Consider the following 18,400-nt stretch of genomic DNA (forward strand, 5'->3'; position numbering starts at 1 on the left):
GCTCCAGCTCCACTGGGGCAGGATCAGGTCTGTTTTTTTCTGACTGGTCTCTCCCCCTTGGGGCCTCGACCCTTGATAGCTCCAGACTGGTATCGTCTGGGGGTCGTGGTGCTGTATCGGGACTCATTCCTCCTCTCCGGGGGAATCTAACCTCCGAGATCGGGGATGGGATCGCTTCCACCCCCTTGGCCTTCCGGATGGTAGACAGGACTTTCTCCAGGACGGGAGTTTCATCTCTCGCCCTTCTGGGACCATCCTTGCTTCTCTTTACTTTGGTTGGTGAGGCTTCCCATCCTGTCTAGGGTCAGCCCTCCCATTTGAGTCTTCAGGGGGTTTACTCCCCTCGAGGGGTCCCTGCATCTTCCAAGTCCTCCCTGGAGGCCCCATGGATGAGGTACCTAGTAAGAGAAAGTGCAAGAGGAGGCACTTGGACTCCCTTTGGAGTTCCTCACTGAGGACACGGACCTCGATGAAGGAGATGGGCCCCCCAGATCTCCGCCCGACGATGTCTCCTTTGGGGACATCCTTGAGATCTTGAAGCAGAAGGGTAGATGGTCTTCCCTACTCCTGTCTTTGGAGGAGTCCATGTTTCCGAAGGCTTTAAGGACAGGCCAGTCTACTTCCTGGGTTTCCCCCCTGCCAACAAGTTAGTAGATCTTATTGCCAAAAGGGCATGGAAGGAGCCCGACACTGTGGAGCCAGTTGCCAAATGTCAGTGTGTATATGCCATTGCCCAAAAATCTGGGAATTCTAATGGCACTAAATACTCTTGTAAATCTATGCAATAAATCATTTCTGTGGTACTCTGATTTGAATATCCTGAGATATCCATCTGGAATGACTGCAGCCATGCTTTCTTGCCACTTAGACTTAGGATAGGGTGCTGGATCTAGACTAGTGAGATGCAGCAGGAAATCGGCTTGCAGCCATATGGCTGCTTTTGGTTAGGCCTTGTCATTTTACCATAAGAAAAGCAATGTTACCCTTATATGCTTTCCAGTCCAAGGATGAATCCTGCATGTAGTGAAATGGAACATCTACAGTAGTCCTTCTCCCACCATATGCTACCAGAGTGCAGAGACCACATCCAGCATAATTACTGACTGCACCCTTCCCCAGACAGGAACAGATGCCACTGGTTGGTTAATTTTTTTTCTCATAGCTGCTCCACCAACACCTCAGCTCCATTTTCAAACCCAGTCTCTAATTAGTGAGACAGCAGCAAAATTAAAAACTTTACAAATGGGATACAAGTCCTGAGGTATTAGCACTTCACCTTGATAGTCACATAATTGGAAGGGCCTGTTCTCACAAAAAAATGACATGGGAGTATACACTGTAAAATTATGCCTTTGAAAAGCTTGAATAAGCGGAAACAAAATAATCCTTCTATTCAAGGACATGAATGCACTGTATCTTTTGGCCCACTGCCTAAAAAAGCTCTCTTGAATTCATTACGAACAGCATTTTCCAGCATGTGCCAATATCTGCAGCTGATGGCATTTGTTTATCTTTGCTAAAACTGACAACTAATACAGTGGGAAGTATGAAGGAAATAATGCAGAAAGGTCTATTAGACCAAACTGCCATCTCAAGTGCTTAACTCCAACTACTGAGATTAAAAAAGATTTGTCATGACCTGAATTTTGATAAACATTAATGAAACGTCTTGAAAGCAGACCCTTTTCAGTTTGGTGGGACATGTCTCTGTGCAATCCATGGTGACACACACATCGTGTGTGTTTATGCAGGAGAACAAAAGAAGAAGCTGTGAAGGTGGAAGCATTTGGGTGCTGGGAGCAGGACATCGAGCAGGGAGATATGAAACCCAAACATTTCATTTTGATATGGAAATGACTCCTTAACTGTAAAACAAATGCAATCTGTACAATAAACATAGACTCTTCATTAACTTGGTCCTGTAGTACAGATGGACAAAGCAAGGAATACAAACTAGATGACATGAGATTCATAAGTGACTTGAGCAATGGAAGAGCTGGGTATGACTTGAGATTGATAAGTGACTTGAGCAATGGAAGAGCTGGGTATGACTTGAGATTGATAAGTGACTTGAGCAATGGAAGAGCTGGGTATGACTTGAGATTGATAATTGACTTGAGCAATGGAAAAGCTGGGTATGACTTGAGATTGATAAGTGACTTGAACAATGAAAGAGCTGGGTATGACTAGAGATTGATAAGTGACTTGAGCAATGGAAGAGCTGGGTATGACTTGAGATTGATAAGTGACTTGAGCAATGGAAGAGCTGGGTATGACTTGAGATTGATAATTGACTTGAGCAATGGAAAAGCTGGGTATGACTTGAGATTGATAAGTGACTTGAAGAATGGAAGAGCTGGGTATGACTTGAGATTGATAAGTGACTTGAAGAATGGAAGAGCTGGGTATGACTTGAGATTGATAAGTGACTTGAGCAATGGAAGAGCTGGGTATGACTTGAGACTGATAAGTGACTTGAACAATGGAAGAGCTGGGTATGACTTGAGATTGATAAGTGACTTGAGCAATGGAAGAGCTGGGTAGAAGAGGAAAAGAGTAAGTAGTTCACATATGTTTGCCCATCCTGAGGGAGGAATTCCAAGACAGCTAATTTGTCCCATGCAAGAGGCTTGCACATTCACAATGGCTGTAGGACCAAGGAATTTGTGCTTTGCAATCCCAATTCAGTGACAGTAGAACCAGGGGACATTGGCTTGGCAATCCCAAGCTAGTAGTACAGTGGTGTGTGTGTGTGTGTGTGTGTGTGTGTGTGTGTGTGTGTGTGTGTGTGTGTGTGTGTGTGTGTGTGTGTGTGTGTACATATGGAAGCGCATACACATCAGGGGGAATGAGAAGGATGCCTCTAAAGTAATGTAGGTGTCTGCATCAGCTACCAGGGCAGGGCAGGGTTAGGGCCATTCAAGACAGAACACACCAACCGCTGCAAGCATGCCGGTTTACATGATCAGATCTCACTCACTGGGTGATGGAGGACTGATTAACAGTGAAACTTGATAGCAGGTAGTGGGGAGAAAAAATAACATGCCATTATCATTCAGCTGACAAAGCAACTGTTACACATAATCATACAAAGTTTCACTGATACTAACATTTTGCCAAAGAGCTGTATGAAGTGGCATAATTAAACTGTTTTGTTTGCATGTGTTTCTATAGGAAGGTATTTTTGACTGGTATGTCAGATCCTACAGTGTGCAGGTCATAGTCAAAGGAAATATCCTTTAACATCCTTAAAAAAACTACAGTTCAAACATTACAGGCATGTATGTGAACAAAGTGTAGGTTTCATAAACATGGTCTGTATATCTGCACAGTCTGGATGTTTTGAAAAACACATACTTGACTCCTACACAAACTACAGTTGTGAAAATAATTTATAACAATAGATGCTCAAGAAAGATCACTGTTAAAGTCATCACAGTAGGGATTTTTATCAGATGCAAATCCAAGTGCCTGGCCACTTTTCCACATCTGGTATCCCCCCTTCCAACTGGAATGATTTCCCCTTCCCTGGGACATATGCACAGTCCCAGTATAAAGACAGCATCAGTCCACTCCGTGTTCAGTTCTTACTTGCCCCAGAGGTTGGAGTACAACCCTCTAAAAGACAGGAGTTCCACCACAACCTGCCCCATAGTGTCAGCAGGGAAAAGCATCCCAGAAGTGTGGTCCTCATCAGTCAGTCTGGGCAAATGAATGCCAGACTTCTAAGAAACAGTAACAGAAGCTGAAAAGGGGGGAGGGAACCTGGGAAACTACACTAGCCCCTGGCTGAACAGAAGTATTCATCAGTTTGAGGATTCAGTGTGTTTAGAAGGAAATAAAAAAGAAAGAAAGGAGGAAGTTCACATCAAATAACAAGGAAGAAAAATAAACTGATAAATGGTTTCCTTTCAGAGCCAATGGCAAAGGAAACAAAGAGCTGGTGTGATTTTCTAAAAGATTTAGTTCTGTCAAGATAGCAGACAAGCTGTCTGTGCATATCCAAGGTGTGAAAGATCCCCCCCCCCCATTCTGAGGCTTGGGGAAGAAGGTGGGTAAGAGTATGGCTTAATTCCAGGAAATGTCCATGGGCATAAAGGATGGATTAGCCCTGAGTGATACTCTGGGTGGAATATGTCATGGCATCGGCTGGCTCCCTTTACACCCAAACGTACTGATGTTAAGGTAGGGCATCCACCAGCCTTTGGATGGGGGAGATTTTTACTCTGGTAGTCAGGCTGCCCAAAGGCTTCCACAGCAGGAAATCCCACAAATCAGGACTGCAACAGTGAAACACAAAGAACATCTGATAAAATTCTGTAAACCAAAGAGAATACATAATAAAAAAGGACACTTATGTAACACACAGATTACAGGGAATAATAAAAACTTTATAACAGAGAACCTTCAGTTTGCAGAAAAAAAGCAGCATGTTTCCAAAAGAAAAAATAAAAAAAACAGGCAAGGGGCAGGTGAAAAGGAAGAAATCAAAATCGAATGTGGAAAGATTAAACATTACTGTAAGAAAAATAAAAAAAGGAGAAAGATAAATGTAGATAACACGGCTCAATCTGTGGATATACAAAGCCAGCAGGATGAGAACTGTATGCTTGCAAATGTAATACACAGTGAAAACAATTGGATTAATAAGGCTAATGGTGATGAAGATCATTCCTTTGTAACAACTGATAGAGCAGATATTACTGAATTAAAAGGTGAACATTCTTCAGATCTGGTCAGAAAAGATATTCTTGTAATTGGAGATTCAATTATTAGAGGAACTGGTACTTACATTTGCAGAGAAGATAATGAACATCGAATCGTGTTACGCTTGCCAGGAGCAAAAACAGAGGATGTTAGACAAGACTTAGAATGCCTTAATGTAAGGAAGTACAGATCTGTTTTTATTCATGTCGGTGCAAATGATCTCAACTGGAAGGACTGTCTGACTGTTAATACGGAACTTACCGCCTTCTCAAACAGTATATTTTGTACTGATGTTAGGAGGTATTTTTCACAAATAACATATAGAAAGGAAAGTCAGGTCACCGTGAATTAAATGACTTTTGGGTAAACACCTACATGAAAAAAAAAATGTCCCGTTTTAAAAAATGGAAATGTGTAGAGCCTCCGTGCCTAATTTTGGATACACATATGTTCAGACAGGATAGCATGCGTTTGTTGAGATCAGGGAAGAGAATTATTGCAGCAAATATTTTACAACATTTGACAAACACTAGGCAAGATTTTTGCCAGGACAGAAATTTAACAGTTCACAGATAGCAACATTTGATGCATCTCTGATGGTTGTTAATGTTAGGAGCATTAATAATAAAGTTTTATTATTGGAAAATTTGCTACATTCCCACAAGATTGATGTTACTGTTTGTGAAGCATGGTTAAAGAACAATGACTGGAAACCAGTTCTGTCAGGGTATAAATGTTTTTACTGACAGACATTCTAAAAAAAATCAGATGGAGGTGTTATGACAGGGATTAAAGATAGCTACGAGACCTGTGAGTATTACATGTTCAGTGATAACACCAATACTATAGACTGTGTAACTGTGACAATAAAGACAACCCTGGAACATATAACAATTGCTGGAGTGTATAGACCACCAAAGGCAAGTGCTTATGACCTAGAGGAATTCATATGCTTGTTGCGTGAAACAAAGCAGGGGAGAATAGTGGCTGGGGACTTAAAATTTACCAGAAACAAATGAATAATATTAATTCAACATTAGTAAGAAAATTATTTACAATGTATGTTCAAGAACAGCAATTGCTTTAGACTGTAAAAAGAAAACCAAATAGGGAAAGGAACATACTAGACATTGTGTTCCTAAAGAAATTACTGTTATTTCATGTCAAGTTTTACCACCACTGATGTGCAGTGATCATAGGGTTCTGATGTTATCCATGTCATTATTCATCACTGTAGGGTCTTGGATCCGACCCGGCAACATTCACAAAGACAGATCCAAGGTTCAAGCTCCTCCCTCTCCCATAATCCCATACTGCCCTCTAACTCTCAGATCTCGTATGCCGCTACTTGGTACGGATGCAATCCTTGGCTCTTGCATCCAGATAAGTGATTGGTTTCAGTTTTTTGCGCTTACTTTAGCTTAGTTTAGTTGGTTTAACTTCTTTTTGGTGTTTTTTTAGCTTTTTGAATACTAGCTTCCTTTCCTCCCTTAGTTTTATCTAGTTTGAATAATTTGTTGCTGGTCGTCGGGTTTTTGGCACCCTTTTCTTCTTAGCAGTTAGGGCTCTTGTAGTTTAGTGTTTTCTGTAGTTGCAGTGCGCTTTTGATTTTTAGTATGCATGAAAAGCCCTCCGGGTTTAAAAAGTGCTCCTCATGCAGTTGGAAGATGCCCAATTCCGACTTGCACGAGGAGTGCTTACATTGTTTAGGGGCTCCACACCAGAAGGCTGAATACGACATTTGTGCCACATTGAACCCCGGGGTCTTGGTGGAGCGCTGCAATAAACTCCTCTTGAAAGGTATAGCTCAGGAGGGACCTATCATTTCACCTTTAAAGGCTTCCTCTTTGGATCCTAACAGGAAGGCCCCTTCCTTGCCTTCAGTGCCTTCCAAAAAACTGTGGCTGTCGGATAGTAGATCCACAGATCCACCTTCAGCCTGGACCATCTCGGATCTGAGGTCTTCGGATCTGAGATCTGCAGAGTCTTCTTCTGGATCCAAGACATCTTCGGATTGGAGGCCCTTGGATACAATACGACCAGTTCATCAGATCCGATTGTTCTTTCTGGTTAGCCATCAGATCTGACAGGTTTGTCGGATCCAACAATAATTACTGAAGAGACAGCTTCATCTTCTACCTCCAGGCATTTGTTCCAGTTGGCTCCTAGGTCTCGGAGCTGAATTCGGGAACACTGGCATAGGTCCTTAAGTTCTCCAGCTAAGTCTATCAACTCCTCCTCTTCCTTCAGATCATCCAAGAGTCTGTTGCCTTCTGACATGGACAGGATGATGACGAGCTTCCTCAAAGTCCTAACAGAGTTGGGGCTTCTGGCTTCCCCAGCCCATCAGGCCAGGGGGGCTTCATCTTTTCCAGTTAGCCATTCTCCTCTTCTAACGCCAGGGGCTTTGGAACCTCAGGACCTGGACACCTGCAGCCAGATCCCAGCGAGACCAAGTAATCCCCTCTTCTCGACTCCGTCAGGGTCCCTGACCTGCTCTGTTCCGCTGCCCTCGGACCAGAGTGAGCCCCGTGACAGAGTGGTCAGCTCCAGCTCCACTGGGGCGGGGATCAGGTCATCTTTTTAGACTGGTCTCTGTCCCTTGGGGCCTCGACCCTTGACAGCTCTGGACTGGTATCATCCAGGGGTTGGGGTGCTATATTAGGACTCATTCCTCCTCTCCAGGGGACTTTACCCTCCGGGATCGAGGATGGGACCACTTCCAGCCCCTTGGCCTTCCAAGTGGTAGAGAGAACTTTCTTCAGGATCAGAGTTTCATCTCTCGTCCCTCCATGACCATCCTTGCCTCCCTTTACTTTGGGTAGTGAAGCTTCCCATCCTGTCCATGGTCAGCCCTTCCATTTGAGTCTTCAGGGGGTTTCTTCCCCTCAAGGGGTCCCTGCATCTTCCAAGTCCTCCCCGAAAGTCCCATGGAGGAGGTACCTAGTAAGAGAAAGTGCAAGAGAAGGCACTTGGACTCCCCTTTGGAGTTCCTCACTGAGGACATGGACCTCAATGAAGGAGATGGGGCCCCCCCAGATCTCGCCCGACAATGTCTCCTTTGGGGACATCCTTAAGATCTTGAAGCAGAAGGGTGGATGGTCTCCCCAACCCCAGTCTTTGAAGGAGTCCGCGTTTCTGAAGGCTTTCAGGACAGGCCCATCTACTTCCTGGGTGTCCCCCCCTGCCAACAAGTTATTAGATCTCATCATCAGAAGGGCGTGGAAGGAGCCCGACACTGTGGAGCCAGTTCCCAAATGATAAATTCCTCAGCCCTCCTGTGCACTGCCCTTTCTGGAGCAAAGGAGTTCCAGTCTATGCCACTGTGGTTGCCACTGCCACTAAGAAAGAGCTGGCAGAGCAGAGCTCCCTGGTCCATCCCCCGAACAGGGAGTCCCAGGCGAAAGACCGTCATGGGAAGCATGTGTACACCTCAGCTACCTTTGGGCAGTTAATTACTTGGCACACTTTACCCAACTCCAAAGAGACTCAGTCAAAGAACTCTCCATTTCCCTTATAGAGTTACTGCCGGCAGAGGACTTCAAAAAGGTGTCTCCCAACCTTTCTACACTGACGTCCCTCATCAGGTCCTCGATGAGGCTAACTTCCAATGCATGCTTGGTTACATTTATGTAGGTTTGCAGAACCCATCAAAGCATCTTTTGCCAGTGCCCCCCTTTGATGGGTTAACCCTCTTTGGACCTTCAGCGAAGGACACTTTGACCCACAGTGAGCAGGAAGGAAAGGCTTTGTCTGCAGTTGGGATCAAGATTTCTACTCCTCAGAGGTTCTTCTTCAAGACCCAGTGAGGAACTAGGAAGATATGGTTCTGGAAGTCACAGTCTCCCTTCCAGGATGCTCTTGATTCCTCTTCCAGAGGCAAAGGGAGAGGTTTCAATGGCCGCCGCCACCCTAGAGGCAGGGGGGGGGGTGTCTGCAAAATCAGGGCTCCAAGGAACCCTTCTCTGAACAGTCCTATCAGAACTCCTGAGGCATTGCCCGACTGCTCTAACCTAGAGGCAGTCTGGGGTTGCATTTCCCTTCACCCACTAGCTTGGACAAATATTACCTCCGATCAGTGGGTGTTAAACATAATTTCCAGGGGATATTTCATTTCCTTTTCAGAACCTCCTCCCACACAAAGATACCTCCCTGATGTTCCATCCCATCAAAGGGAGTTAGCCTTCAAGGAAGTTAAACAACTACTCCAAAGGAGGGCAATCCAAGAGGTTCCAGCAGGACAAAGAGGATCCGGAACTTACTCTCACTTCTTTTTAGTGTCAAAAAAGACAGGGGACCTGCATCCTATTTTGGATTTCAGTGAGCTCAATCTATTAGTCAAAAAGTCCAAGTTCTGGATGTTCACTATTCAGTCCATTCTGCCTCTCTTACGCAAGGATGACTGGATGTGTTCCGTGGATCTCCTGGACGCTTACTATCACATCAACATAGACAGGTGTTCCAGGAGACATCTTCCCTTCTGGTTAGGAGCCAATCATTACCAGTTCAGAACCCTACCCTTCAGTCTCACCACAGCCCCCTGGGTCCCAACGCAACAGTTGGAGATCATAGGAGACCAGCTAGACTCTGTCTCAGAGATTGCAGCACTGGCTCTATGCAGAGTTCAGTTGATCTGGGAACAGGTCATACAAATCATAGACCTTTTGCATCCCCTGGTTCATTTGATTCTTCGAACCCTAGATTCCATGGCCGTGGCCATTCAGTTTGTTCCCCTAGGAAGATATCATATGCAGATTTTACAGTGGACCTTGGCGGTTCAATGGTCTGTTCTGTCTCATCACATGTCCATGTCTATAAAACTGATGCCTGTGTGCAGACGACACCTTCTCTGGTGGCTTCAATCTCGTGATCTCCTCCTAGGCAGGCCCTTTTCTCTTCCTCTGCCCAAGGCCACAGTGACCACGGATGCTTCCCTGTTGGGGTGGGGAAGGGCATTTCCAGGGGAGGACTGTCCAAGGCACGTGGTCCCCCGGAAAAAACAAGTGTCACATAAATGTCCTAGAGATGAGAGCAGTTCTACTAAAGTTGTAAGCCTTTTAGAACAGTCTCCCTCTAGGGACAATTGCAATTCAGATGGACAACATGGCAGTGGTCTGGAATGTCAACAAGCAGGGGGAACACGATCTTACCCGTTGTGCAGGGAGGCTATGAGAGTGTGGGAATGGGCGATGTCCTCTGGATACTTTCTTTTTGCAATGCATATACTCGGGGAATCCAATGTGGTGGCCGACAAACTCAGCAAAATCCCACGGTGGCAAAGCAGATTTTCGACTGCTGGGGTCAATCATGTTGCAATCTCTTTGCCTCCCCAACCAAACACAAGTACAGCAGGTACTTTGTCCTGATCCCCCCTCCTGGAGAGTCACCGATGGATGCTCTAGTCCACGACTGGCATCCGGGTCTCCTTTACGCTTATCCTCCTGTCCTTCTAATTCCCAAGGTTTTTCAGAAAGTGCAATACCGGAGGACATCCGTTAGCCTCATGGCCCCTTTCCAGTCTTGTCAACCATGTTTCCCCTTCATCAGAGCACATCTGTAGTAACCTCCCTGGGTATTGGATCTTCTTCAGGATCTGATCTTCCATCTTTCGGGGCTTTCTCTTCCAAATCTTTGCACCCTTTGACTAACCGCATTGTTTCTCCAATTCCAGTGATCTTGAAACAGTCCAGGCTGCTGTCCCGCATCTGAGCTAACACAAGAAATCTGGATACCTTTTCTGCTTCTGTTTCAGATATCCTTTTATTCTTGTCCTCACTTTTCTAAACAGGAGAAAGTTTCTCTACTACTAAGCTTCAGTTGGCGGCGATTTCAAATTTTCATGAGAACAGTTAGCCTATGTTTTCTTCCAGGCTTTGCAAAGCATTCATGTATGGGGTTTTCCTTCTAAGACTGCCTATTAAGGAGCCCCCACCTCCTTGGGATTTCTCAAATTCTTGTCATGGAAAATGGCCTTCCTAATTGCCATAACTTCAGCTAGGAGAGTTTCTGAATTGCAGGTTCTTTCCATTACTCCTTTGTATAAGATCTTTCACAAGGACAGAGCATCTCTTAGGATGAATCCCACTTTCTTCCTCAAGGTTGCTTCTGAATCCAATCTAAACCAATGTATTCAGTTGCCAGTGTTTTTTCTCAATTATTCCAACAAAGGTCAGTACATTCTACATACTTTGGACGTACATAGGCAATTACCTTTCTATCTACATAGGACCAAAGGATTTTGCAAGTCAGATTAGCTCTTTGTGGCTTTTTCCCTGAACAGACTTGGTTTCCCGGTTTCTAAGGTGACTATTTCTAAACGGATCTCTAGCTGCATCTCTACAGTCTACGACAATAGGCATCTTGAAGTTCCGGGAAGAATCAGGGCTCATTCTACGAGGTCCGTAGTTACTTCCTCAGCATTCTTGGCCAGACTTTCTATTGATGATATTTGTGGTGCTGCCTCATGGCCTAATCCTTACACCTTTATATCTCATTACAAGCTGGATTTGATTTCCAGGAGCAGGGCTTCTTTTGGCTCAACTGTGCTCTGCCATGTCCTTCCTTGAGGCCTTCCAGGATAAATGGTGGCTGGGGAATAATAACTAGAGTGATGTGTTCAGTAGAAAAATGCAGAAGGAATGTGGAAAGTTTTGAAAGAAAAACTGACTGCAAAAAAAAATGTTTAACATCAGTATCTAAGCATACAATGTCAGTGAGATATATTTCCATAAGAACAAGATACCTGATGAAGGTGAGGGACAAAAAATATAAGAAATGGAAAAGAGGTCGAACTGCAACTTTGAAAACTAAAATAATCAAGCTGGACAAACAAATTAAGCATAGCGTGAGACAAGTTAAGAAAGATTTTGAAGAAAATTTATATAAAGATATTGAGCATAATAGGAAACCTTTTTATAGACACATAAGATGTGGAAGGAGTAAAGACATACAACTTGATAAATTGTGTGTAGATTCTAAAATTTATTCTCAGACACAACAGATTATAGACATATTTACAAAATCTTATACAAAACAGTTTGGCTCCACAAAGGGGGTGTAAGTTGTCCTAGTGACATCCAGGTAACTGGAATCAAATTAGATTATATTGAAAAAGAACTGCACAACTTGGATCTAAACAAAGCACAGGGAGTAGACAGAATTAGTAACAATGACTTGAGAACACTTCAGCAAGAACTTATGGTACCATTATATCTATTATTTACTAGGTCATAAAAATATTGGGGAGATTCCTCAAGATTGGAGACATGTGCTTATTAAACCTGTCTTTAAGGGAAAGGGGAGTAGGACAAACCCAGAGTCATACAGACCCTTAAGTCTACTTTCTTGTTATAGAAAAATAATTGAGAAGGTAATACTGGATAAGTTATTGTCAGAACTGGAAAGGTTGGTTCTTGAAACCATATATCAGCAAGCATATGTTGAAAATCGATCTATTATCATCTGCAACATGTTGTTCTATAATAATATAATAACAGCTATAAATGGAAAATTGTGCTATGATGTAATTTATATACAATTAACTTCAGCATTTGACAGGGCCATACAACCCACGGTAGTGGTGCTGTGGTAGCGTTGTCGCCTCACAGCAAGACGTTGTCGCGTTCGATTCTCAGCTAGAGCATCTTCTGTGTGGAGGCATGCGTGAATGGGTGTGCCTTCATTGAAGGTTGTGCGTCAGGGCTGGTAACTCAGCACGTAAAAACCCACTACCAAACATTAGCGGACCGGAGTTCCGCTGTGGCGACCCCTAACCGGGATAAGCCGAAAGACACAACAACAACATTTGACAGGGCCATACACAAAACACTGATCAATAAAGCAGAACAACTAGGCACTGACGTACTCTTGATCACAGGACTGTAGGAGATTATTAAGCTATCGATCCAGAGGTCATTTTAAGCCTAGCACTTTCGACGCAATGTAATACTGTAGAGGTACTAGTCAATACCCAAGATTGCATTTAGTGATGACTGCCCATATCCAGGAGGGTTGCGGGTGCTATCCCCGGTAAGAATTTATGGTGCCCCATAAGATAAGATGGATAGCTACATGGCTTACAAACAGGCAAGTATCATACAGCAATTGGACAGGTGACATTTGAGGTTATAGTCAGGGTGTCCACAAGGGCTGTGTCCTAAGCTGTTCTAGACCCATATTTATTTAGACTCTATTGTTCAAATCTTTTTCATCTGATATGTTCTACAGTCTGTATGCAGATGACTTGAAATTGGATAAACTGATTACATGTGTTACAGATAGGGCATGTCTGCAAAAGAGCTTGACTAAATTGCCCATTTGGGCATAGGAGAATAATATGCTGATAAATACATCAAAAACTAAGCATACAAAATTTGGCAGCTAATTAGTTAATGGCAGTTATAGAACTATAGATTGTATAAAAAGATTTATAAAGCCTAGAAAATCAGAAATGATGACATTGTTAATTACATTAAACCCAAACTTGAGTATGGCACAACAATATGGAAACCTTATAAAAACAAGAATGAGTAAATAGGAAATATACCAAGAGCATCCGTGGATATCAAATTTTAAGTTTTTATGAAAGACCTAAAATATCTGAACATGTACAGTGTATCTCATAGATATTTAAGAGAAGATGGTATATAGGACATTTAGAGACAACTATCTCTGTGAATGTTTGGGGTTATCAAAAAGTAGTAAAGAATCATCAGATGACCTATGTAGAAGATTCTGTAGGAATGAGAAGCGTACTAACTGGTTCTTTGAGAGAGCAGCTGATGCATGGAATAGACTACCAAACTGCATTAAAGCAAGCACTAGTTTAGATATTTTTAAGCACAGTCTGGACACTTAATTATGGCAACAACTGTTTTGGTACATTGGCAGGCTAGAAGGGCATTAATGCCTGTGCTTGAAATATCTGTATGTATGTATAGTGCCTCAAGGAAAGAAAAAAGGAGAAGGTGGGAGGAAAATGATACTTCATCAGTTATCCTACTAAAAAATGTTACTATGTTATGTTCTTTAAACAACTGGAGTATGGTCTTTGCAAAAATTACTCCTAAATGCATCACAAGAGGAATTATTTCCAGTCAGTTCCACTGCACAGAGGGATGAAGCCCTGACTAAGACAAAGGCAACTCAAGTTAAAATATTATCTGGCAGTTGGTGCAGAGGGTTTAGACTGTGAGCTGTAGTTCCTGCAGTACAGGGTTTGATTCACTCAGCCCTCATTTGCCTACTGTGTAACCCAAAGCAGGTGACTTAATCAGATGTTCACAGAATGCCCTTGAAAAGGGACTGTGTGTCCAGTGGGCCTAACTAGTTAATAAACCTAAACTAATCAGTAATATCTCAGGCACCTGCTGCTGGCATGAGAAAAAAGTATAGTTGTGTAAAATCTTACCATAACTTTAGATTTCCTTCCCTTCTAAATGCTGCTGTATCCATAACATGAGAGAGTCTGCCTCTGGTTGATTCGTACGAACAGCCATTTTACAAAAGTTAGCTGCTACTGCAAAGGTACGTGCGTCCGCCTGCTGCATTCAGGATACGTTGGCCATAAACGGACGTCGGGAATAAAGTGGAGGTCAGCATCCACCTACCTCAGAAATGAATGCTGCCAGAAACCAGTGACTATGGAGTGGGTACTCAGGAGTCAGGCAAGCATCATGGGGAAGGCAGGATGATAAACTATACAGCAGCATATAGAAGAGAAGGACATCTAAATTTATGGTAAGATTTTACACAACAATACTATGTCCTTCTATTCATACGCTGCGGTATCCATAACATGAGGGAGAGTGCAAAAGCTCGTGCTATTAAGAGTTTGGTGGAGGGATAGAGGCATTTTCCACAAAGCCATGAAGAATGGCCCTGGCAAACTTTGCTCTGGACCTGGAAATAATGTCCAACTTATAGTGTTTGGTGAAACTGTGGATAGATGACCATGTAGCTGCTTCTAAGATGGCAGCTGTATGCAAAACTTTAAAGAAGGCACCAGAGGAGGGAGGACACAGCCCTAGTGGAGTGTGCCTTCACTGGGAAGAGAAGCCTTTTGTCATGGGCTGTGTAGCAAAAGGAAATAGTTCTAGAGATCCAGGAGGAAATGGTTTGCTTGGAAACAGGGTCTCCCAGGGGTCTTGGGTGGTAGGAGACAAAGAGCCACATGGATAAGGTCTTGTCCAAATAGTATCTGAGTTGTCTATGTACATCCAAGTAGTGAAGGGTTCTTTCAGCAGAGGTTTGAGGTGAAGAAAAGAAGGCAGGAAGACTGATGGCCTGATTCAAGGAAAATTCATTAACTACTTTAGGCATGAAGGATGGGTTAGTGCGTAAGCAAACCCTGTCCTTGTGGAAAACTGTGAAAGGGGGGAGACAACGAGGGCTTGCAGTTCGGACACCCGTCTGGCTGAAGTAATGGCCTCCAAGAGGATAGTTTTCCATGTGTAGTGTTGGAAAGAGCAGCCCTTGGCTGGCTCAAAGGGTGGTAAGGTCAGCTTTTCCAATACAAAATTAAGATTGCAAGGGGGGAGGAATGGGCTAACTGAGAGGTCTAATGTGTAGTACCCCCTTTGAAAAGAGCTTAACTTATTGTCTGGAAGCTGGGGGGGGTGAGAGGTAGGCATGCTGAGATGGCAGACAGATGTGCTTTAACTGAAGAGTATGACAAGCCAGAGTATATCAGTTCACACAGGTAAGACAAAACCACTGGAGGTTCTATAGTCAGTCGTTGGATATTTTGTTTTAGACACCAAACAGAAAACCTTTTCGACTTGGATAAATAGGATTTTCTGGTAGTGGATTTTCTGGCCTCCTGCAGAACCTGAAGCACATCCTCAGTGTAAAGGTGTCTGAAGGGAATCAATGCCCTATCACCTGCAGTCTAAGGTTCAGGGTGGATATTTGGGGTTGTGTGAGAGTTCCCTTCTCCTCTGTGAGAAGGTCCATCTGGTGGGGTAACTTGTGGTAATTGCCCTTGGCTAGATGAAGTAACAGGGGGTACATCAATGCTGCCTTGGCCAAAAAGGGATCACCAACAAGATTTGAGGTTGTTCTCTCTGAATCTTCAGCAGAATGTTTTGTAGGAGAGAGAAGAGGGGGAATGCATAAGCGAACATCCCCTTCCAGGAGAAGGAAAGAGCATCCACACTCCATGCCCTGGGAGAAGGTATCCTGGTGCAGAAGGTTCTGAGTTGTCTGTTCATGGGGGAGGCAAAAAGGTCTACCTGAGGTATACCCCACTGATGGACCAGGTCCAGGAACACATCCCTGTTTAGCATCCATTCGTGGGATTGAGTCATGGTCCTGCTTAGAGCATCTGCCATCACATTTTCTGCAGGAGGTATGTAGATGGCTAGGAGGTTTAACGGTCTCTGTTGGGTAATTTCCCACACCTTTAGTGCCAATCTGCATATCAGGTAGGACTTTGTCCCCACCTGTTTGTTGATGTACCACAGCACAGTGGTAGTGTCTGTGTACCATTGTATCACACCTGGAAGAATCTGATCCTTGAAGATTTGGAGGGCCAAAATTGAGGTTCTCATTTCCTTGATATTGATCTGTTCCCTGTGTTGGCCCAGTGTCCAAATCTCTCTCTCTCTCTCTCTCTCTCTCTCCATTCTCCTAAGATTGCACCCCAACCTGTGCCTGAAGCATCTGTGTACAGATCCTGGCTGGGGGAAAGGGGTTGCAGGGGAAGACCTGGATTGGCAGAGAGCTGTGCAATTCACCAAATTAGTTCTACGGAAAGGCAGGGAAGCAGGGGTACCATAAACTCCAGAGGGTGCAGGTGTTGTTTTCAGATTGTCCTTAAGTACCATTGGAATTTCCTCATGTGTAGTCTTGCGAAGGGTACCATAGGAAGGCCATGAATCCCAGGAGCCTCAGAAACTCCCTGGCCAACAGTGCTTGGAGAGGGAGAATCTCCAGGAAATAGGATGTGAGGGACATAATCTTGTCTGGAAGGAGACAGGCCACCATTTATCCTGTTAAAATCTTGCATCCTAAGAACACATGATCTTGAGAGGGTGTCAGGGAGGATTTGTGAAGGTTTATGGTGAACCCCCTGGCACCTCAGGAGGGTGACGGCGAAGTCTAGATGCTGTTGGACCAACTGTAGGGGCGATGCCTGGATGTGGATATTGTCCAGGTAGAGGAAGAGGTGGATCCCCTGCATTCTGGCAAAAGCAATGACTAAGGCTAGGCACTTTGTGAACACTCCTGGGGCCGTAGAGAGACCAAATGGCAAAGCACAAAACTGAAAATGTGCAGAACCCACTGAGAAATGAAGGAATTTCCTGAAAAGAGGATGGACTGAAATATGTACAACAAATGTAAAATAAAATAAATAAATAAATTAAATGTAAGTAGGCATCCTTTACATCCAAGGACACCATGCAGGCCTGAAAGAAGATCAGGGAAAGGAAAGTAGGAACGGTTAGCATCCGAAAGGAAGGGAACTTGAGGAATGTGTTTAGATGGGACAAATCCAAGATAGGTTTCCAGGAACTTGCTCTATTGGGGACCAGGAACATCCTGGAATACAGTCCTTTCCCTCTTGATTGTGGAGGTACCTCTTGAATTGTGCCTTGAGAGAGGAGGGTCTGCAGACCTGGGGGAAAGGAAGCCATTTGGTCTTGAGGGGGTTGTGGAATGCCTCTGAAGGTAGGTTTGGTTTCCCACACCATGAAATAACCTAGTTTTATTATTGAGAGGACCCAAGAGTCCTGGGTAACCTGTTTCCAAGCAGGAAAGGACAGAGAGAGGAGCATGGAGAGGGGGGTGTCTGGGCATAATGCATGGTAGTCTCAGACTACCAGGCTTGGCCTGAAAAGGCTGTTTTTGGATTGGAGCAGAGGGAGAAGACCTAGAGGGGGTCTGCTTCCTTGAATCTTTTTTCCCTTTGGGTGGCACATGTCTGGAAGGCCTTCTCACAAAGGTAGTTTTAGCTGGATAGTTCCTCTGGATGCGGGGAACCAGTGAGACAAATATGTGCCAGAGGTCCTGGAGCTCTTTGCCCTTCACCAGAAGGGCCTTAAAAAGTTCAGCAGCCACTGAACCAAACAAAGCCTTTATTATCCAAGGGAGCGTCCATGAGTTTTGACTTAATATCATCAGACAGAGGCTGTAGCCTAAGCCAGGAATATCTCCCGATGACAGAACCTGAGGCCGCAGCCCTTGATGAAGCCTCCACTGCATCATAACTACACTTAATGGAGTGTCTAGTTACTTGACTGCAGGAATTTAACAGACCAGAGACCTTAGAGCTTTGATAGGGGAATCCAGGAGGTCACCCAACTGTTTAATAGCCTCAGTAAGAAGGGCCACGGAATATTTGGTCATGAGTTTGGTAGTTTATGGCTCTCATGGCTAAAGTGACAGATGTATATACTTTTTTGCCCAGTCTTTCCATTACTCTGCTTTCCTTATCCAAAGGGAGGAGGGAAGTAGAGGGGAGAAGTTTGGAAGTTTTATATACAGCCACAGAAATCGTGGAAGGGTCTGCGGAAGGGGCCTTGAAGAGGAATTCTGAATCTTCAGGGCCTTCATAAAATCTGTCTGGGTGCTTTGGTGCAGGGGGTTGTGAGTCTGGGACTGTAGAGACAGCCAGGAAGGCATCCAAAAAGGCAGGATGCACAGGAGGAACTGCAGATGGATTAGGGGACTCTATTTGTAAGAGGTCATAATA

At 44.2% G+C, this 18,400-nt stretch overlaps 1 protein-coding gene across 6 annotated transcripts in view; it reads right to left on the reverse strand.

The window, feature by feature from the left end:
- Positions 1-18,400, reverse strand: part of HDAC5 (histone deacetylase 5) — a 2,571,411-nt gene that overhangs the window by 185,186 nt on the left and 2,367,825 nt on the right. The window lies entirely within an intron of this gene.

This window comes from Protopterus annectens, chromosome 13.part0, assembly GCF_019279795.1.
Source record: "Protopterus annectens isolate FY-2018-M chromosome 13.part0, PAN1.0, whole genome shotgun sequence".
NCBI lineage: Eukaryota > Metazoa > Chordata > Ceratodontiformes > Protopteridae > Protopterus > Protopterus annectens.